Consider the following 24,862-nt stretch of genomic DNA (forward strand, 5'->3'; position numbering starts at 1 on the left):
GTTGAATTCCAAATCGATCTTATTCCGGGAGCCACACCCGTAGCACGTGCACCATATAGACTCGCTCCATCCAAAATGCAAGAATTGCAAAGTCAAATCCAAGAACTACTTGACCGTGGTTTTATCCAACCTAGCCATTCACCAAGGGGCGCTCCGATTTTGTTTGTTAAAAAGAAAGACGGATCCCTACGAATGTGCATTGATTATCGTGAACTAAACAAATTGTCGGTTAAGAACCGATATCCTCTTCCTCGCATCGATGACCTCTTTGATCAACTACAAGGGTCTTGTGTATATTCGAAAATTGATCTCCGCTCGGGTTACCATCAATTAAGGGTTAAGGCGGAAGATGTCTCCAAAACTGCTTTCCGAACTCGTTATGGTAGTTATGAATTCCTTGTCATGCCATTTGGTCTCACTAACGCACCGGCAGTGTTCATGGATCTTATGAACCGCGTGTGCAAACCGTATCTTGACAAATTCGTTATCGTGTTCATCGATGACATCTTGGTCTATTCTAAAAGCGAGGAGGAACACGAGGAACATCTCTGACTTGTGCTTGAACTTTTAAGATAAGAACGACTCTATGCCAAATTCTCCAAGTGTGAATTTTGGTTGAAGGAAGTTCAATTTCTTGGTCATGTTGTAAGTGATCAAGGTATTAAAGTCGATCCATCAAAAATCGAAGCCATTAGTAAATGGGAAACTCCTACTACTCCTACTCACATTCGTCAATTCTTGGGTCTCGCCGAATACTATCGTAGATTCATCAAGGATTTCTCTTTGGTTGCTCGTCCTCTAACCGCGTTAACTCATAAGGGGAGAAAATTCTTTTGGGCAACCGAACAAGAATCCGCATTTCAAATATTGAAAACGAAGCTAACCACCGCTCCTATCTTGTCACTTCCCGAAGGCAACGATGATTTTGTTGTGTATTGCGACGCCTCGAAACATGATTTTGGGTGTGTGTTGATGCAACGAACGAAAGTCATTTCTTATGCTTCTCGACAACTCAAAATTCATGAACGAAACTACACGACACATGATCTTGAACTCGGAGCCGTTGTCTTTGCACTAAAAATGTGGAGACACTATCTTTATGGAACCAAGAGTACTATCTTTACCGATCACAAAAGTCTCCAACACATCTTCGATCAAAAGCAACTAAACATGAGACAATGAAGGTGGATTGAAACCTTAAACGATTACGATTGCAAGCTTCGTTACCATCCCAGAAAGGCAAATGTGGTAGCCGATGCCTTAAGTCGAAAAGAAAGAGTGGTGCCTCTTCATGTACGAGCTTTAAACATTACCATCCACACAAACCTTAATAGCCAAATTCGGGTAGCCCAAGATGAGGCTCTCAAGGATGAAAACATTTCACACGAGCTCTTGAACATTCTCGTCTCTCGATTCGAAACTAAGGAAACCGAACTCCGATATTTCGCCGGAAGGATTTGGGTGCCTAGTTATGGGGACCTACGAAGTCTTATTTTAGATGAAGCCCATAAGTCACGAGACTCGATTCACCCCGGTGCCAATAAGATGTGCCACGACCTTAAACAACAATATTGGTGGCCGAACATCAAAAGGGACGTAGCTACTTATGTTTCCAAGTGTTTGACATGTTCCAAAGTCAAAGCCGAACACCAAAGACCGTCCGGACTACTTCAATAACCCAAGATCCCGCAATGGAAGTGGAAAAGGATAACGATGGATTTTATCACCAAACTACCAAAAACGACAGGCGGTTATGATACCATTTGGGTTATTGTTGACCGTCTCACCAAATCCGCACACTTCCTTGCCATGAAAGAAATGGACAAAATGGAGAAACTTGCACAACTTTACATTAAAGAGATCGTAGCCCGACACGGTGTACCTTTATCGATTATCTCCGACCGAGATGGCCGTTTTGTTTCTAGATTTTGGCGTACCTTGCAAGAAGCGTTGGGAATGCGTTTATACATGAGCACCGCCTATCATCCACAAACCGATGGGCAAAGTGAATGTACAATACAAACCTTGGAGGATATGTTACGAGCTTGTGTTGTCGATTTTGGAAAAGCTTGGGACAAGCACTTACCTCTCGCCTAATTCTCCTACAACAATAGTTATCACGCGAGTATAAAAGCCGCACCTTTTGAAGCGTTATATGGCCGAAAGTGTCGCTCTCCTCTTTGTTGGGCCGAGGTAGGCGACGTGCAAATCACCGAACCCGAACTCATTCACGAAACCACCGAGAAAATCGTTCAAATCCAAGATAGGCTTAGGACGGCCCGAAGACGTCAAAAGTGCTATACCGACAAAAGACGCAACGACCTCGAATTTCAAGTCGGTGACCGAGTAATGTTAAAAGTCGCACCTTGGAAAGGTGTAATCCGTTTTGGGAAACGCGGGAAGCTAAATCCACGGTATATTGGTCCTTTCGAAATCTTGGAGCGTATTGGAACCGTTGCTTATCGTTTAGATCTTCCGCCTCAATTAAACTCCGTTCATCCTACCTTCCATGTAACTTACTTGAAAAAGTGTCTTGCCGAACCCGATATCATTATCCCTCTCGAGGAACTTACTATTGATGACAAACTTCATTTTGTGGAGGAACCGGTTGAAATTGTGGACACCTCCGTCAAGACGTTGAAACAAAGCCGAATTCCGATTGTTAAATTCCGTTGGAACGCCAAAAGGGGACCCGAGTTTACTTGGGAAAGGCAAGATCAAATGCAAAAGAAATACCCTCACTTATTCCCGGTTCCAGAAACGCAAGATCCCGAGGAAGAAACAACGATTACTACGCCTGCTTAAATTCGGGACGAAATTTCTTTTAAGGAGTAGGTAATGTAACATCCCGCCTTTTTCCGTTTATCTTTCCGTCATACTATTTTAAATTTCGTTATGTAATTATAACATCTCCAGTTAATATGCGTTTTAAATTATCTCGTTAGGTAATTCACGCACCCGAATGGAACTAGAGGGACCAAACTTGCCCAAGTGCCAAACATTTGACTAGGTCAAATGGTCAACACTCCATCTACTCCACCCATTATTTTCCATTTTCATTTTCACTTTTCATTTAATACTTTCAACTTTTCTCTCAATCTTCATCTTCAAGAATCATCATCTAAATTCGTTCAAGCAAGCTTCAATCAAAACAAATTACATATTTGGAATCCTTGCAACTTCCTCTTCGATTCCATACCGATTTCATTACATTTGGGTAACTTTCTAAAATCACTAGATTTTGTGTTCTTGATGTTTTTAACTTATAAAGTTGTTAATTAGTGTCTATGGCTCAAGTCTAACATGAATATATGATTTATATGTTCAATTTTGTTATTTGAAGTAACTAGCTTGAGTATGAACCTTGGTGTGCTTGATTTGGTGATTTGGTTGTTTGAATGTTGTTAAATGTTATAAATGCATGTATTAAATGTGTTCCTAGTATCACTAGCTTCAATTTGATGTGTAGGTTGCTTGAGAAAACTCCAATAAACTTGATTAGTGAATTTGGTGAGTTTGAGTTAGGGTTTGATAAACTTGAAATGAATATTTGATGCATTGAATGCCATAAATTGTTGTTGGTAAGTAGTTAGTTGTATTGTATGCTCGATTACCTACGAAACGGCGTGTCATATGTATGCATTTAATTCCCAAATCCTATTTTGTGCATTTATGAACTTGAGTATTAATTGAGCATTTAATGTTGGAAAGTTGGTTTTGCAAATGATGTTTTTGGTTGATGAAATGTATTTAGTTGTGTTCCTTGTCAAATTACCTTTCCAACGATATAAGATGCGTGTCATAAGTGTTTACGGTTTGTGTTTTGTGTTTGATCGAAGTTCGGAAAAAGACTTGAACAATTGAAACTAACCAGGCACCAGCACACGTTAAGTGTCGCGGCGCGACATACCTTGGTCGCGGCGCGGCATTTGCCTTGTCCAGGTTCTGACCTCCTTGGTCAAAATACGAAAAATGTTTGGCACGCTATGGACCTCCGATTCACATGAGACTTGTTCTAACATGCTTATATATGATTAAAAACCTCAGAAAAATAGTTCGGGACCCGACCCGAACGTGTTGACTTTTTCGTTGACTTTGACCGACCAAAGTTTGACTTTTTGTCAAACTTAACCAAATGATTATGCAATCTTTCTAACATGATCCTATACTTGTATCTTGCATGAAACTTGACAATTTGATTCACATGCTACATAATCGAGTCGTATTGAGCCATAGGACTAATTGGACATCTTTGACCTATCGTGTTTACCGTTATTGATACAACCTATTTGTTTAGGTCAAGACTAGCATTGTTCTTTGCACACGTCACTTGTCGAAGTACTTATTTACTCTTGCGCTTAAGGTGAGATCATAGTCCCACCTTTTACTCTTTTGAACTTACTATTGGGATGAGAAAACATAAACGCTTCTTTTAACTAAGTGAACACAAGTACATGAAAACAAACATTCTACATACGAGTTTAGAACAAAATCCTCAATTCGATTATCATTAGTTACTCTTGCAGTGTGTAAGTGTAGGCGTGAACTTATGTTGTATGGCCATATGGGTTTGAAAAACCCTCATTCGGACGGTTCGCTACCGTTATGCGGATGAAATATATTTTCGGGAAACAGTGTATGTTCTAACACTATTGTGGTGGGGTACTATTGAAGGAAACGTTAAGCCTTGATAATTGGGTGCTCGTGAATATTAACTTTTAGAATGTATTACTATTTATCAATGATGCAAATCTTGTGGTTCGACGTACTTTTACTCATTTACTTACTTAAACCTATGAATTCACCAACGTTTTCATTGACAGATTTCTATGTTTTTCTCAGGTCCTTGATCATTAGGTGATACATGCTTCCGCACTTTCTTTTTGATACTTGCTTTGGATGTCGAGTATACTTGCATATGTGGAGCGTCTTTTGACTACTTTAAACTGTGTCGCACGTGTTTCATTTGTACTTTAAACATCGTTATGTACTAGTTATGGAAACTACTTTTGTAAACTTTGATACATCCACACTTATGAAATGAATGCGACATACTTTCGGTCAAACTTTGTCTTAAGGACTTATGACCATGTAATGGGACCTACGTAGACGGTGCCGTCAAATATGTTTTGGTCGGGTCGCTACACAAACACCGAACGCGCCCAAACTAACCAATAATCACTAACACGAGTGAAAATGGTCCTAATATGCCAATTAAACCCGAACACAAGTGTTAAACACTTATCGTTCTCAAATCGCCCATAACCCTAATTTTGACCCACTAAGTCAAAATCTCACCATTTACAAGTTTTAACACCAAAACATATTTAACTCGGTTTCATACCTCAACTTAATCCATTTTAAGTTTATAAACCTCAACGAATCGACATTCGGGTCATAACCATCAACAAACCCTAATTTTGACTCTAGTCAAAATTAGTCAACCACAAGAACTTTAGAAGTCTCCAAAACATCAATAATCACTAATACTAGTGATTATACACCATTCTCAGGTCTTAAACATGGTTAAATCATTAACCAATCCAAAACCCGCCCTTAACACATATAAACCCGAGTCTTGGTGTTAATCTTCAATTAACAACTAAATGGGTTCCATCTATGAATCATACAATCAAAAGCCCCAAATTTGAATGATGAACACAAAAACGAAATTCAGAGTTAGAGCTTACCACTAGTATCACCGTGTAGCTAAGAACGAGGAGAACAAACTTTTCAACTACGCCAAAGATCAAATCCCGCTTCTTCCTTTCCAAAAATCCCTTTGAATTCAATTGGGTGTTTGAGTTTTGAGAGAAAAATGAAAAGAAAAGGAAAAGGAAATTAGGAAAATGAAATGAGTGGATGAGGTTAAAACCTCAAATCTGGCTCAAACACGAAATGACCAATTTGCCCTTAAACCTTATTTAAAATTACAAGAATCTGGTACAAGTTTGCCCGTATCGCCGCGCCGCGTCCTTAAGTGTCGCGCCGCGACATTTTCCTAGGTCTGGGATCATTTTTAATCGGACTTCTGATCTGGATTCCAGTTAATTGCCGCACCGCGGCCTCCTTCGTCGTGTCGCGACGTTCAACGTGGTCTGACACCTTTCCTTACATACAAGACCTCAACACCCAAACATGTCCCGAACCCTTCATACGCCTATCGTACATACACAATACACCTATAAATCATATACGGGGAAAACGGGGTGTTACAACTCTCCCCCAATTAGACTTGATCATGTCCTCGTGATCCTCGTCACTTAACCAAACGGACCACACTTCACGGTCCTCAAACATAAGTCCCAACCGACTTTCCTAAGCAATTCTTCCCAATGAATTGCCTTTTCCAACTAAATCATCACCCGCGATTTATCAATTCCACAATCTGAGCACTAAAACTTACTCAATCCCTCACATCGGGAAACTCAACCAATCTCTTACTAAGATATCGATCCCTTAGCGTACCCTTACCGAGTACAACGCTAAAAGCAACCAGTCAAAACCTAAGGTCAACAACCCGAAACGATGAAGACCGAACCAAACGAATCCTTACGGATAACACCAATCACTAAACATCCCTTGTAATGTGCAATACGACCAATACGCAACTACCGTACAACATCACAAGCAACGGCTAAAACCGTTAGCGCCCAAAACGACCATGGCAACGCTAACCCAAGGTGTACAAAATTGACTATCGTCACACCCGTAGCAACAGGTGAGCGAAACACGGCTATCGCATCACTAATCATACAACATGGTCCTCACAACCCCACCATTGGCGTATAAAACACCCGATAGATCACACATCAACAACAATACGCAATGTCGACATTCGACTCGATGTTGGTCGACGAAGAGCGGTAGGGCAAATACGTTAACCACTCACCAACCATCACAACACGCACGTGACCGACGAGGCCGACGAAAAGTGCCACCAAGACGTTAACACTTACCTCAATCACACATGTGGCCGACGAAGAGCGATAGGTCAAACGTTAATCACTCGCCACATAACCAACTACCTACATGTGACCGACGAAGAGCGATAAGTCAAACATTAATCACTCGTCACATGCCTCACACATGGCCAAACCAAAGCGATTCCTAACGGAAAACGCATTCCACATACCAATAAGTAGCCAAAGAAAAGCGAATCCTAACGGATAACACTTACTACTTATCACATTCCGACCTTGGTCAACGAAAAGTGAATCCTCGCCATTGGATAGCACTTGCCACAATACAACAAGCAAACTAAGTATATACGCATACATAGAATCATTCTACTCAACTTGGAATCTCCCGCACACGAACCATACGTAGGCATAAAACATTACTAACAAGATCGAGCAAGAACCACCTATCACGCCCATAGGCACAAAACAATATTTCTCTTAGAAGAGAACCCGACACACACATCCCTTAACCGAGGGATTTCACCTTGCTCGTCAAATACACCCATTATCTCCCAACGAGATTCACCACATTACCACCCCGGTGATATTTCAAATCCAAATTCATAAGTACAATTTAACCAAAATTGTACTCTACTACAAATCGACCAAAACTAGGTCCCGACAAGAATTCTGGATCTATCAAAAGCATCATACGCAATCTCACAGTAAAACCTCCTCGTGCGGGAGTGTAACTCCCCCACTTGGAACTACGTTCCATAACCGCACCTTGTACAACCGTACAACGCTACCAAAGGTAGACTTTACCAATAATTGGGTTCACACGACCCATCACCACATCTTGCTCCAACCGCGAGCACACAAAGGATTTTTAACAACTCCTTAAACACCGTGAACGAAAAGTGTACCACAATTTACACAACTATACTCTCGCAATCATCCAATTGCTTTAGCTCGTCAACATTCACCCGGTCACTCATGTACCTAATGAAAGGACCCGTCCTAATCCATCCGGACAAAGTCCACATCGATTACAAACGATTCACAATAGTTAGTTACATCGCGAGGTACTTGACCTCTATATGATACATTTTACAAACATTGCATTCGTTTTAAAAGACAAACTTTCATTTCAGTGAAAGTTGACGACATGCATACCATTTCATAATACATCCAATTATAATTAACTTAATAATGATCTTGATGAACTCGATGACTCGAATGCAACGTCTTTTGAAATATGTCATGAATGACTCCAAGTAGTATCTCTAAAATGAGCAAATGCACAGCGGAAGATTTCTTTCATACCTGAGAATAAACATGCTTTCAAGTGTCAACCAAAATGGTTGGTGAGTTCATAAGTTTATCATAAAACAATAAAATTCATCATTTTGATAGACCACAAGATTTAAATGCTGCATGGTACAAATGGGCTCGAATCCTATACCCACCTGTAATGTACATGCTATATCTTTTAAATACAGTACATCTTTCTCGTGTACGAAACCATTTTCATAAATCATAGTACACATATCTTGTGCACAAAAATAACATACACATAACCCGTGTATAAAATCATTCTCTCGATATATAACATTCACATCAACTGGTGGCAATTATCATGTCCACATAATTCAATGGTGGCAATTATCATGTCCACATAATTCAATGGTGGCAATTATCATGTCCACATAATTCAATAATAATCCGCAGAACTTATGTCTGCATAACAATTCATTCGAGGAATGTTTTGCTTGTGTCTATCTCGTCAAACATTTATAAAAGCATTTCATGTATTCGAAGTTCAAAATATATTTCAAAAGCATTTAATAAAGCAGTTATAAAAACAGCGCATGTATTCTCAGTCCCAAAAATGTAAAGAGTAAAAGGGAATCAAATGAACTCACCATAATGTATTTTGTAGTAAAAATACATATAACGACATTGAACAAGTATAGGGTTGGCCTCGGATTCACGAACCTATATCAATTGTATATCTATTAAAACATATAATCGTGATCAAGTAAGTTTATGTATTATTATTAATTATTATTTTAGCAACTTGTAAGTTTCATTAATAGTTAAATTAACTATATTTATTTTACGTATTCTAGATGATTAATTAATATTTATTATGAAAATATTAATGTTGTTATGTGTTACGTATTAAATAAATTCTTATGTATCTATTTATTTGATAATATAATATTTATAATAATAATTAACAATTTGTATCTTTTGGTGATAACAAAAATAATTAGATTTATTAATAATACTGATATTAATAGTTTTGATAATACTACTAGGTGTAATGTTAATTATAATAATAATTTTGATAAAAAAAATGATAATAATGATAAGATAAAAATGTTAGTTTTCATAATGATATTTTTAATAATAATGGTTATTAATAAAATGATGGTTTTAATCATGATGATACTACTAATAATAACATAGTTGATAATACTAGTGTTAGTAATGATCACGATATTAATATTAGTGATGATAACAGTAATACAAAATAATATTACTTGATAATGATGATAGTATTAGTAATAACAATATTAATAATAATAATCATATTTGAAATTTTTAATTATGATAACGATAAATGGTAACTACTATTTATTTTAGTATTAATAATAATAATAACTATCATACTTGTATTAATAACAATTAATAATAATAATAGCAATAACAATAACCCTAATAATAATAAATATGAAAATGATAATAATAATAATAAATATGAAAATGATAATAATAATAATAATAATAATAATAATAATAATAATAATAATAATAATAATAATAATAATAATAATAATAATAATTTAATAAAAAGGAACTACCTTCTTTGAGGAAGGCTAAAAAATAATAATGCTCCATGAGGGACTCGAACCCATGACCACTCGGATACCCAACAACACCCACGACCATTGAGCCATTGCCCATTTTCTGGATATAATCCCTATCAGTATTTATTTAAACTGTTACTGTGTCGACTTCTTTTCCTTCTTCTTCCTTAACTGTAATCGTCCCAAGGTTTTAAACAAATCTTCCAACAATTAATTCTTGTGTTTTTAGGATTTTAAAACAAAACACAAACGTTTATATTTCATTCGAATTTGGATTATGTAACAGAAAAATAAATTAAAACTATTTTACATTTACTTGATGAACCTCATGAACTCCATCACCAAAATCGATTTTTAGAATGTTTTAGACTTTAATTCCTTCATGAAAAAGATTCTAAATCGTTTTTAGAAACCTTCTGAATAATTAATTTGACTGAAAACATTGAAATGAATCCAAATTTAGGATGAACACTTCGTTTGACTTTTTAAATTTAAACTTTGACTCCTAAAATTTGAACTCAATACAAGAAATTGGAACGTGTAATTTTGCAAATAGTTTAAGTAGGAGATTCCTATCATAACTGCATTTACAGATTTTTAAAATTCAATACAAAATCAAAACTTTAATAAAATGACCAAGAACAGAGAAGTCGACTGGCTTCTTCAAAATTTCAGTTTAATTCCAATGTTTTTAATTTAAATTGGGTTAACAGATAACTATATAAAGGTCAAGTGATGTTATCTCAATCAAAGTGACACGATTAATCTTTGTTTGGTAGTTGGACTTAATCGACACCAACTATTCTTCCAGTACAAAGAAAAAATAAAAAAAATAGAAAATTGGAATCCCATTCTAACTGATTTTGTTTGTGTTTGATAAAGTGGAATCAAATTTACTGAATTGCAGACAGGAGACAAAATTTGATACATGATCGATGGTGATATGAAACTGAGTTGGATCCTTTATACCTAAATACGTATTTTATCTATTTATTTATATATATATACAGCTGTATATATATGTATATACCTATATAACTGTATCTTAAATAATTATATTAATTATACAACCTTTATATTTAATTCCTAATTTTTAGTAATAATGAAACTAATATAAATAAATTAATAATAAGGATAATAGTATCAATAATCCTAATAAGTATATTAATTACAATAATAACAATAATGATATTAATATTCATAAAAATGAGAATTTTATTAAGTTTAAAGATAATATTCATAATAACAATGATAACGATAATTTTATTAATAATGCTTTTATTTACACTAATTATGATAATATGAATAATAATATTAATAATAACACTAATATAACATCTTACATATTTCCAATTATATATGTATTTTATATTATAGATAATAATATTACTAATACAATTATTATTATTATTAATGTTAACAATAATAATTTTAATCATAATAATTAATAATATAATCACTTATACATATCAAATTTTTATATTTTGTATAATAATAATATTAATACAAATATTAATATTAACTTTTATAATTAAGGTAAGGTTAGTAATATAACTTTAATATTTTAACTTGTACCTAGTCTTTATTATTAATATAATATAATAACATATACTTAATATTTAATATTTATACATTTTATATCTACATGCAACATTATGTATAGATTCATATATATATATATATATATATATATATATATATATATATATATATATATTTTAATAGCAAACTCATTATTTTATATACTACTTTACCTATTCAACTCAATTGAATAAATTGTACTTCATTTTAAATTATGTTTCATTACTTCTAAATATTATACCTCTTTACATTTACATATATATACATATTTATTTACAAACAATTGTTCGTGAATCGTTGGGAATAGTCAAAGGTCAATTGAATAAATGAACATCGTTCCAAAATTTTCTAGACTCAACATTACAGACTTTGCTTATCGGGTCGAAATCATATAAAGATTAAGTTTAAATTTAGTCGGAAATTCCCGGGTCATCACAGTACCTACCCGTTAAAGAAATTTCGTCCCGAAATTTGAGTGAGGTGGTCATGGCTAACAATAAAATGTTTTCATGATGAATATGAGTTGATAAATAGAGTTTTATCATCATTGAGTAATATGGATAAAACAATTTGATTATTCGAAGAGCACGAGTGAAGCTATTCATAAAAGGATGAAATGAGAAACAAAGATTTGTTTTTTTTTAACGTTTGACGTAGACAGATTTGAATTTAGAAAATAAGGCGCGTCTTAACTTTCGACATTGCCTTGGTTGAATTCCGGAATTCAAGGGATTTAAAGAAAATCTTGAAGATTTATAAGATGTGATTCTTCAGGATTTATGGAAATTAAGATCTCTTTAATTAAATACGTGATCTGCCCTGATTACTACGTCTGATATTTCCTTTATAAATTTACCTTTTCCGTTCCATTTATTTTCACCACTTCTATACCCACTTCCCAAATTCAAAGGATTTATGAAAATGCTTAACCCTGTTCTGATCCTTGTTCTTATTCTAACTATCGCAATGATCGTTCTTCTTTTCCAACTCCCACCTGAAGAATCTGTTTATTTCTATTATGCTCTAGGGATTATTGTATTTATAATCCTCCCGTGTCTTTATATTGCTATACGTACTGATATCCACGGTTTGTAATTTCGGTGTTGTCATTGGGCTTTATATTTTCTCTTATATTTTGGATCTCTTTGCCTTTTTATTATTCTCCCGACCTCTAGTAAAGCGGGTAATGGTCCAGAATTCGTAAGTATGGAATTTCGGATGAACTTAATGTTGTAAACAAGAAAGAACGTAATCGCACGATTTGATTTGTCAAATTACCAGATTCACTGAGAATAGAACTATCAAAAATATACTTTCTTGATATGTTCAGAAGTTAAACAGAATGAAAGAGTTATGTAACATGACACATGATGACGTTATAATCTGTGAATCATCATGTTCCATTTAGAAACTCAGCATGACTTACTGTAATATAATCACGTTTATCAAGTGTCATTATATTATACTAACTCATGCATCAGTTCCCAACATTACTTCAATAACATTCATATTTTAAGCCCGAAAGTTTACAGAATATAGAAACTAACCGTTTCTATATGATGTAACACTGATATCAGGAAGAGATTAATGATTTCAATTAAGAATAGTTATGAAATTATCTTCAGAAATATGGTGGATATTTATAACGAAAGATACGATGATATCTTGGATTTTCTAATATCGAAGGATGGTGAAGAAAATTTGTCCGCAAGAGTTTGGAGTCAGAAGCAAGGTATTCGCTAAAGATTTCAGCAGGCATTGAATCATTTGGATTCTTTGAAGTCAAACTTATTCTTTGTGATTTGTCCACAGCTTCCTTCATAGTTTCGCATAATCCGCTTTTCGGTACTAAATTTTCTATTGAATGTTTCCAATATAATGATACAAAGGAAACACGAAGAGGTATATAATTTCAGACGAGAATATTTATGAAAATATCCTCAGAAATATCGAAGATATTGATGATGATATTTTGGAATTTCAAAGTTCGATGGTTGATGAGGAAAATTTTCCGCAAGATTTTAACATGAGTACGGAGCAAGATATTCGTTGAAGGTTTCATCGGATCCAGAATTACCTGGATTCTTTGAATATATGGTATGGTCCTTGTATTTGTCCTTGGTCTCCTTCGTGGCTAGCTCAATCCATTTTCCAGTTCCAACTTTTCTGAGCTTTTCCAACATACTATTCTTTATCATCAAATTTTCGATGATTAAGGTCGTTTACGGTTGTCTATGGTTTCTGCTGCTTCATTCAGCTTTTTCCACATTTAGAGTGTTGATTTGTGACTGAGTGCTTTTCAGAATTTCAGAATGAGAGATCATAATTCTAAGAGATAAATGTCATACATATAACTGTTGATGTAGATATGCTGTGAGTTTTCAAAGTACTGATTGCTGATTCCTGGTAATTGTTATGGCAGTTCTCGTTACAAGATGCGGATGAGCATATGATAGGGTTTCAATGAATAAATATAATGGTTTGTCAGAGAGATTTAAGCCAAGAAGTAACGAGGTTGTTGGTATGTCTGCTAATAATATGGTGGAATATAAAAGAATTCTCCGGTATCACAAGGGTAATCGTATATATCAGGATTATAGTATGGCTACTTCGAATGAAAAGTCGAAGTTGACTTGCTGAAGCTGTGACAAAATTGGCTACCTTGAAAAGGGATCGCAAAGTTATTTTTGCTAATAAATGTCAAAGGATCTGACGCGGCTACGTGTTAAATTTTTACTCAGTTGTCGAGAGTTTCTCAGGTGCATAACTATATGCACAAATCTTTCCTTCCGTAAATGAAGTGCGGTTGATTCATCCTATCGATTGAGGTGTTTTCAAGAATTATGAAAGTTTGAATGCAGATTGGAATCGTCAAGGTACAATTAAGATTTAAGATGAAATCAAGTGGCAACTTGAAGAATTGTTTAGTTTCATATGTTATAATCAATATTTTAATTTATTTTAATTGTTTAATGTTATTAGTCCACAGTCAATAGTCCACAGTTGACAGTCCAATAGTTCATATATATAGTTTAATATATAATATTCGAATTAATTAATACGTGTCGTGACCCGTATACGTCTCAGACTCGATCACAACTCAAACTATATATATTATTGTAGAATCAACCTCAACCCTGTATAGAGAACTCGATCATTACTGCATATAGAGTGTCTATGGTGATTTCAAATAATATATATAGATGCGTCGATATGATATGTCAAAACCTTAAATACGTGTCCCGATATTTAAAGTGCATAAAATAAATAACAGAAATTAAATAACGATAAATAAAGTGCGTAAAGTAAATAACAGAAATTAAATAACAATAAATAAAATTGCGAGAATTAAATTGCGATAAAATAAATTGCGATAATTAAATTGCGATAAATAAAATGTAATACGGAATTAACAGTTAGCTAGGAACAGTTAGCTAGGATTTTGTTAGCGTGGATTCTTAACAAAATTTCATATTGTTAATTAGTGTGTTTCTAATCAATTTTTATTGTGTCCATTTTTTCTTCATTATGCCACTTGTTGGATTCTGATATGTCAAAATCCTAATATGAAATTTGAATTTGAATGAAAATAGTTATTCTTTGGTGAACGGATACGTATATCGGTGGATGTAAGTAGGATAGTATATGACCGTTGAAACAGATTCGAAGAACGTACAATGTAACTTATTAATGTGAAATTTAAATATTCCTCGGGTATTACCTACCCGTTAAAATATTTTCATCATCAACAGTTTGTACAAAAGAATTTTTAATTACAATCTTTATGAAAATATATATACATATATATTTTCTTCAGATATAATCATGGATTTAATGAGTTAATATGATATTAAACTCATTTGGTTTACCATTAGAACTAGAATACATAATCTCTAAAACATTTAGAGATTACTTAATCGTCATGAAGAACGAAGATAATCGATGTAGAACGATACGTAGAACGATGATTATACTCGAGGTACATAATGAGATGTTGAGGCATGGATTGTTGATGGTACTGGTGCTGTTACTGATGGTACTGTTGGTGCCGGTGATGTTGCTGAAGCTGGTACATTTTGTACCATATTCTCCAGATTGATTACTCGAGCGCGAAGTTCGTTGACTTCTCCTATTATTCCAAGATGGTTGTCGGTCGGAACGAGCAGATGAATAAGGTTTAGAATTTTAGATAGAATATAATCGTGACGAGCTACCCTGGAAATGAGGCTGAAGATGGTGTTTCGGATAGGTCTGCCGGTAAACGCTTCAGGTTCATTGTCAAGAGGTGAATTCGGTTGGTGGAAGGGATCGACTTATTCTCATCTTCATTGATTAAGTCGACTACGAACCCATCAGATGAATTGGGGATGGCTGTTTGATTGATTCATTCTGGTGACACCATTTTTGAAGCTTATGTGAATATCCATGTCGGAATAGTTGTCGGAATAACTATCGGAATAGCTATCGAAATCTGAGGGACTCGAACTGGTTGAGGGATTCATCCCGTACAATCAGATGAAGGATTTTCAATAAGAAATAGATTATAGGATATAGATTAGTACCCTGCAATACATAATTCACATATGCATATATAATACTAAAATCCCATAAGTTACGGAGGAATTTACAGAAAATGTCAGGCAAAGTTTACAATAACAGATACGCTAAGATATGAATTAGCAGATATGCTATGATATGAATTTTGTCCATACACTAATCATGCAATCAATGCAGTAAAAGGTGTCTAGACTAAGAATGATAAGCAAGTGATTCTCTAAGAATGATAAGCAGGTAATTTTTGACACAAAGTGATAAGCAAAACTTTTGACAGGCAGACACGGTCGAAGTCCAGGCTCACTAATGCATCCTAACGACTTATCAGTTAGACACACTATTGTAGACCTGGTTCGCTAAGACCATCACTCTGATACCAATTGAAAGGACCCGTCCTAATCCATCCAGACAAAGTCCACATCGATTACAAACGATTCACAATAGTTAGTTACATCGTGAGGTACTTGACCTCTATATGATACATTTTACAAACATTGCATTCGTTTTAAAAGACAAACTTTCATTTCATTGAAAATTGACGACATGCATACCATTTCATAATACATCCAATTATAATAAACTTAATAATGATCTTGATGAACTCGATGACTCGAATGCAACGTCTTTTGAAATATGTCATGAATGACTCCAAGTAGTATCTCTAAAATGAGCAAATGCACAGCGGAAGATTTCTTTCATACCTGAGAATAAACATGCTTTCAAGTGTCAACCAAAATGGTTGGTGAGTTCATAAGTTTATCATAAAACAATAAAATTCATCATTTTGATAAACCACAAGATTTAAATGCTGCATGGTACAAATGGGCCCGAATCCTATACCCACCTGTAATGTACATGCTATATCTTTTAAATACAGTACATCTTTCTCGTGTACGAAACCATTTTCATAAATCATAGTAACCGTACACATATGTTGTGCACAAAAATAACATACACATAACCTGTGTATAAAATCATTCTCTCGATATATAACATTCACATCAACTGGTGGCAATTATCATGTCCACATAATTCAATGGTGGCAATTATCATGTCCACATAATTCAATATTAATCCGCAGAACTTCTGTCTGCATAACAATTCATTCGAGGAATGTTTTGCTTGTGTCTATCTCGTCAAACATTTATAAAAGCATTTCATGTATTCGCAGTTCAAAATATATTTCAAAAGCATTTAATAAAGCATTTATAAAAACAGCGCATGTATTCTCAGTCCCAAAAATGTAAAGAGTAAAAGGGAATCAAATGAACTCACCATAATGTATTTTGTAGTAAAAATACATATAACGACATTGAACAAGTATAGGGTTGGCCTCGGATTCACCAACCTATATTAATTGTATATCTATTAAAACATATAATCGTGATCAAGTAAGTTTATGTATTATTATTAATTGTTATTTTAGCAACTTGTAAGTTTCATTAATAGTTAAATTAACTATATTTATTTTACGTATTCTAGATGATTAATTAATATTTATTATGAAAATATTAATGTTGTTATGTGTTACGTATTAAATAAATTCTTATGTATCTATTTATTTGATAATATAATATTTATAATAATAATTAACAATTTGTATCTTTTGGTGATAACAAAAATAATTAGATTTATTAATAATACTGATATTAATAGTTTTGATAATACTACTAGGTGTAATGTTAATAATAATAATAATTTTGATAAAAAAAATGATAATAATGATAAGATAAAAATGTTAGTTTTCATAATGATATTTTTAATAATAATGGTTATTAATAAAATGATGGTTTTAATCATGATGATACTACTAATAATAACATAGTTGATAATACTAGTGTTAGTAATGATCACGATATTAATATTAGTGATGATAACAATAATACAAAATAATATTACTTGATAATGATGATAGTATTAGTAATAACAATATTAATAATAATAATCATATTTGAAATATTTAATTATGATAACGATAAATGGTAACTACTATTTATTTTAGTATTAATAATAATAATAACAACTATAATACTTGTATTAATAACAATTAATAATAACAATAGCAATAACAATAACCCTAATAATAATAAATATGAAAATGATAATAATAATAATAATAAATATGAAAATGAAAATAATAATAATAATAATAATAATAATAATAATAATAATAATAATAATAATAATAATAATAATTTAATAAAAAAGGAACTACCTTCTTTGAGGAAGGCTAAAAAATAATAATGCTCCATGAGGGACTCGAACCCATGACCACTCAGATACCCAACAACACCCACGACCATTGAGCCATTGCCCATTTTCTGGATATAATCCCTATCAGTATTTATTTAAACTGTTACTGTGTCGACTTCTTTTCCTTCTTCTTCCTTAACTGTAATCGTCCCAAGGTTTTAAACAAATCTTCCAACGATTAATTCTTATGTTTTTAGGATTTTAAAACAAAACAGAAACGTTTATATTTCATTCGAATTTGGATTATGTAACAGAAAAATAAATTAAAACTATTTTACATTTACGTGATGAACCTCATGAACTCCATCACCAAAATCGATTTTTAGAATGTTTTAGACTTTAATTCCTTCATGAAAAAGATTCTAAATCCTTTTTAGAAACCTTCTGAATAATTAATTTGACTGAAAACATTGAAATGAATCCAAATTTAGGATGAACACTTCGTTTGACTTTTTAAATTTAAACTTTGACTCCCAAAATTTGAACTCGATACAAGAAATTGGAACGTGTAATTTTGCAAATAGTTTAAGTAGGAGATTCCTATCATAACTGCATTTACAGATTTTTAAAATTCAATACAAAATCAAAACTTTAATAAAATGACCAAGAACAGAGAATTCGACTGACTTCTTCAAAATTTCAGTTTAATTCCAATGTTTTTAATTTAAATTGGGTTAACAGATAACTATATAAAGGTCAAGTGATGTTATCTCAATCAAAGTGACCCGATTAATCTTTGTTTGGTAGTTGGACTTAATCGACACCAACTGTTCTTCCAGTACAAAGAAAAAATAAAAAAAATAGAAAATTGGAATCCCATTCTAACTGATTTTGTTTGCGTTTGATAAAGTGGAATCAAATTTACTGAATTGCAGACAGGAGACAAAATTTGATACAGGATCGATGGTGATATGAAACTGAGTTGGATCCTTTATACCTAAATACGTATTTTATCTATTTATATATATATACAGCCGTATATATATGTATATACCTATATAACTGTATCTTAAATAATTATATTAATTATACAACCTTTATATTTAATTCCTAATTTTTAGTAATAATGAAACTAATATAAATAAATTAATAATAAGGATAATAGTATCAATAATCCTAATAAGTATATTAATTACAATAATAACAATAATGATATTAATATTCATAAAAATGAGAATTTTATTAAGTTTAAAGATAATATTCATAATAACAATGATGACGATAATTTTATTAATAATGCTTTTATTTACACTAATTATGATAATATGAATAATAATATTAATAATAACACTAATATAGCATCTTACATATTTCCAATTATATATGTATTTTATATTATAGATAATAATATTACTAATACAATTATTATTATTAATGTTAACAATAATAATTTTAATCATAATAATTAATAATATAATCACTTATACATATCAAATTTTTATATTTTGTATAATAATAATATTAATACAAATATTAATATTAACTTTTATAATTAAGGTAAGGTTAGTAATATAACTTTAATATTTTAACTTGTACCTAGTCTTTATTATTAATATAATATAATAACATATACTTAATATTTAATATTTATACATTTTATATCTACATGCAACATTATGTATAGATTCATATATATGTATATGTATTTTAATAGCAAACTCATTATTTTATATACTACTTTACATATTCAACTCAATTGAATAAATTGTACTTCATTTTAAATTATGTTTCATTACTTCTAAATATTATACCTCTTTACATTTACATATATATACATATTTATTTACAAACAATTGTTCGTGAATCGTTGGTAATAGTCAAAGGTCAATTGAATAAATGAACATCGTTCCAAAATTTTCTAGACTCAACATTACAGACTTTGCTTATCGGGTCGAAATCATATAAAAATTAAGTTTAAATTTAGTCGGAAATTCCCGGGTCATCACACCTAAGGGTTTCACTTCGGTACCCTAAGTACTATGTAACCGCATCACAATTGGAGTCGAACACCACGCTAGTAGGTATAAAAGAGGCACCTAATGTCGCGTCACGTAGACTCCTGAACCAACATACATCGAGATCCAAAACACTCGATCTCAAGGGTTTTAACCACCCCTCGAACCTCGTGGTTCATCAACTTTAACACGAGAGCGAACACGCTCTAACATTCGAACACCAAAACCCATTCCCAAGGCTTGGTAGAACATTTCTCAATACTAAGGAATGCTTGGTTGCACCAAGTCTTACGCCCTTCGCCCGACAATCAAAACGTCACCATAGGGTACTTCCATTAGGAACGTCACCCACAACAATAACATCCACAACACAATGCATTTAACACATTCAAACTCAAACGGCACATAATAGATAATCAAAGGACATATTTATTAAAATGAAACGTACCTTAACGTCTCCTCGCCGCACCCGTCCCCGCTAACTTGGGACATTCCGACTTACGATGTCCTTCCTCTTGGCAAATAAAACACACCATGCCATCACCCCTCGGCACCGAACATTCCCAAAACTTGTGACCTCTCACACCATAATTGTAACACTTAGACACACTAGAACCCGATACGCCTGTCCATATACCACCCGTGTTCACACTTGTAACCTTAGTTTCCTTAATTGGAGCACCATATGAAACAACTCTTCTCTTACTCGAAGGTTCGCCAATTATCGATTGCGAATGTGATTCAAAGCCCCTAGCCATGGCGAATAACTCTGCGAACGAATTCGCTTGACCAATGCTAATTTTGTTCCGCAAGTCATCATTCAAAGTTTGACAAAAATCTTCCATCAACATACGATCATTCCCAATATACTCTGGGCAAAAACGAGTCTTCGCCATAAAGGTCGTCTTGAGAGTATTCAAATCCATAGAACCTTGTTGCATATTTCGTAACTCATTACGCAAATCCGAAAAATCGGCTCGAGTCCGAAATTCCTCGAAGAATTCCTTCTTAATATCGTCCCACGATAACCCCATAAATGCTTCACCACCCACAATGTCGATCTTACCATCCAACCAATCACTTGCCCTATCCGCAACAAACTAGTAGCAAGCCTCGTCCTCTTCTCGGGAGGGCAATCAATAGTACGAAAACACCCTTCGACATCCGAGATCTATGTTGTACTTATCATAGGATCCGGGTTTCCGTCATACATCGTAGGTTTAGTCCTCATAAAGCTCTTACGACAACGTTCCATTTCACCACTACTTTGAAAATCAGAATACATCCTACCCAATTGCTCCGCAACGGCTCCTGCAACTATAGCATTAAGCTCAACGTCGTTCGTCTCGATCTCAATTCCCGTCGCTATTTTAAGGAATGCAAATATTAGATCATGAACGTATAGAACCATACATGCAACCTCGCCCCATCTTGCTCAATAATCGTCTTACATCACTCGTTAGACACGATTTGCAACCGTATTAATGATAGCTAGTCACTAATACGCGAACACGTCGCATCCACTCGTTAGTACCACGACCATCTTGCTCGATGATTTTCGCAAACACAAACATAAACATGAAACAACGCATTAGTATATTAATAACATCCGCATATTAATATAAACGTTAGTCCACCTATAATCTAGGTCACTAACCAAATTCCCATTCCGACCCGTAATCCTACAAGTCCCGCAACAATTAAGCACACACAAAAGTCTAAGTCAAGGCACCTATCTCAAGTCACCTAAATCCCTTAGACCATGCTCTGATACCACCTGAAACGTCCCAACCCGTATTAATACCGGCCCAATAAAATTTTTCCTTTTAATACGCTTTAAATAATACTTTAGTTAATTGTCCAAACGGACATACACGACTCGACTAGTTTAGTTTCCAACCAAAACCGAGCATGGTGATTTGGGACTACGCTACCCAAATCCTAATCGAGTACAAAAGCAAGATCTTCTAAAGTAACCTAGCCAAGATCTCTAATCCCCAAGCTCACCCGAGCCGCCAAGCATGCGAACCTATAAAAATATCAACAACGAGAGGGTAAGCTAACGCTTAGTGAGTGAAAATATACTACATACATATATATGCATAAAATGGACACGCCATTAAATATCAAATACCGCATACCGAAGCATCCAAGCATAAAGGCAAGCTAATACTAAGCATACCGTACGATCACTAAGCAACGAGCTAAAGATACATCAACAAAATATAAGTTCACCAACGACGATATGAACAACGCCAATAAGCTACACCCGAAGGTTTAGCTACACCACAACAATACATTAATATATATATATATATATATATATATATATATATATATATATATATACAACAATACGACAAACATCGATGTTCACAACATCCATAGTACTCAAGATCTCATGGCTAGCCCAACGAATGGTATCGTCAACATCGAACTTAAATCCCATTCGCCTATATTAATGTGGTATCGTCAACATCGAACTTTAAACCCACATATGAGGTATCGTCAACAACGAAATTTAGACCCTCATCAACGTCACTACAATAATCGTATGGCATCGTCAACATCGAACTTTAATTCCATACGTATGAGGTATCGTCAACAACGAACTTTAAACCCTCATCAACATCACAAATATACTCTAGGGTATGGTATCGTCAACATCGAACTTCAACCCATACCCCACAAATAAATAACTCATATACTGATAGTTATGCGAGGTGTATATAAAATAGCTATTATATTTTAGCAGAAAATACTATTAAATACGATACAATTTTACACAAGATATTTATTTATTTAGAGAATGGATATACTTAAACCTTGCTACAACACTTATAGGCAGTGTACCTAATCGTACAGTAGTGTAGTTTTTAGTAAGTCCGGTTCGTTCCACAGGGAAAATATTTAAACAAAGCTTAACGCTATATTAGTTTACTTTTATAAAAATACAATTATATATATAAGTAATATTATTATTATAAAGGGGGGTTTTTACCGTTTAATTACCGGTTTGTCGATTTTAAAACTTTAGTCGCAGTTAAAACCAAATGTAAAATAATAAATACAAGACTTAAATTAAAGCATAAAGTAAATAACAATAATGAAATTGCGAATAATAAAAGTGCGATAAAATAAACTTGCGATAATTAAAAAGTACGATAATTAAAAGTGCAATTAAATACAATAACAATAAAAATGCGATAATTAGAAGTGCAATTAAATATAAAATAAAGTAAATTAAATATGAAATAAAAGAATTATGCTTATTTAAACTTCCGTAATCATGATGTTTGACATGTTGATTTTAGTTTTATGCCCATGGGTTAATTGTCCTTTGTCCTGGATTATTTAATATGTCCGTCTGGTTTTTGTCCATAACAGTCCATCAGTCATAAATATAAAGTGCGAGTATCCTCGTCAAATTATCCTTATACCCGAAGTTAAATATTCCAACTAATTGGGGACTTAAACTGTAACAAGATTTTAATACTTTGTTTAATAATTACACCAGGATGTCGACTGAGTGTAACCCAAGGTTTTAATATTTTGTTATCAATTATACCAAGTGTCCTTGTACATAATTTCACCCCTGTTTTAATTATTCTAGTGGCTATTAATCCATTCCCGTATCCGGTTAAATGAACGATTATTCGTACATATAAATACCCCGCCCATCGTGTCCGATCGAGTGTATATGGTAATTTATAGGGATGCCCAATTGTAAATCTTTATATTAACATTAACAAACTATCATTTAGTTAAACAAATATAAAGCCCATTAATAGCCCATAGTCTAATTTCCACAAGTGTCGTTCTTTTGTCCAAACCCCAATTATGGTACAAAGCCCAATTATCCAATTTTAGTAATTAGCCCAACATCATGATTACTTCGGATTAAATAAGCATAATAATAACTTAACTACGAGACATTAATATAAAAAGGTTGAACTTAACTTACAATGATTAAAAATAGCGTAGCGTTACACGGACATAATTTCGACTTACACCCTTACAATATTCGCTAACATACCCTTATTATTAGGATTAAAATTAAAATTAAAATTAAAATATAAATTATAAATATAAATATTACGTATATAGATAGAGAGATGGATATATGAGTGTGAAAAATGATCAGAATTCGGTTGGCTTTATAGGGAATTGAGTTCAGGGATACTCCGCGACTCGCGGCATTTTTTGCCTTCAAACTCCGCGAGTCGCGGAGTTTGAAAATACAGCTCACTCCAAATTGGATCTTAGTCTGCTGACGGTTTATTATATAAATATAATACATATATAATTTATATAATTAATTATATATGATATTATATTTATATACATAGTTAACTTGTAATTTTTAGTCCGTTACGTCGAGCGTTGAGAGTTGACTCTGGTCCCGGTTCCGGATTTTCGAACGTCCTTGCGTACAATTTTATATTTTGTACTTTGCGTTTTGAATCTTGTACTCTTGTAATTTCGAGACGTTTCTTATCAATAATTGGAACCTCTTTGATTGTATTTTGTACTTTTGAGCTTTTTGGTCGTTTGCGTCTTCAATTCGTCGAATCTGTCTTTTGTCTTCACCTTTTATTATTTAAACGAATATCACTTGTAAATAGAACAATTGCAACTAAAAGCTTGTCTTTCTTGAGGAATAATGCTATGAAATATTTGTTCGCTTTTAGCATTATCAAATATTCCCACACTTAAGCGTTGCTTGTCCTCAAGCAATATC

Source organism: Rutidosis leptorrhynchoides, chromosome 10 (genome assembly GCF_046630445.1).
Source record: "Rutidosis leptorrhynchoides isolate AG116_Rl617_1_P2 chromosome 10, CSIRO_AGI_Rlap_v1, whole genome shotgun sequence".
NCBI classification, from domain to species: domain Eukaryota; kingdom Viridiplantae; phylum Streptophyta; class Magnoliopsida; order Asterales; family Asteraceae; genus Rutidosis; species Rutidosis leptorrhynchoides.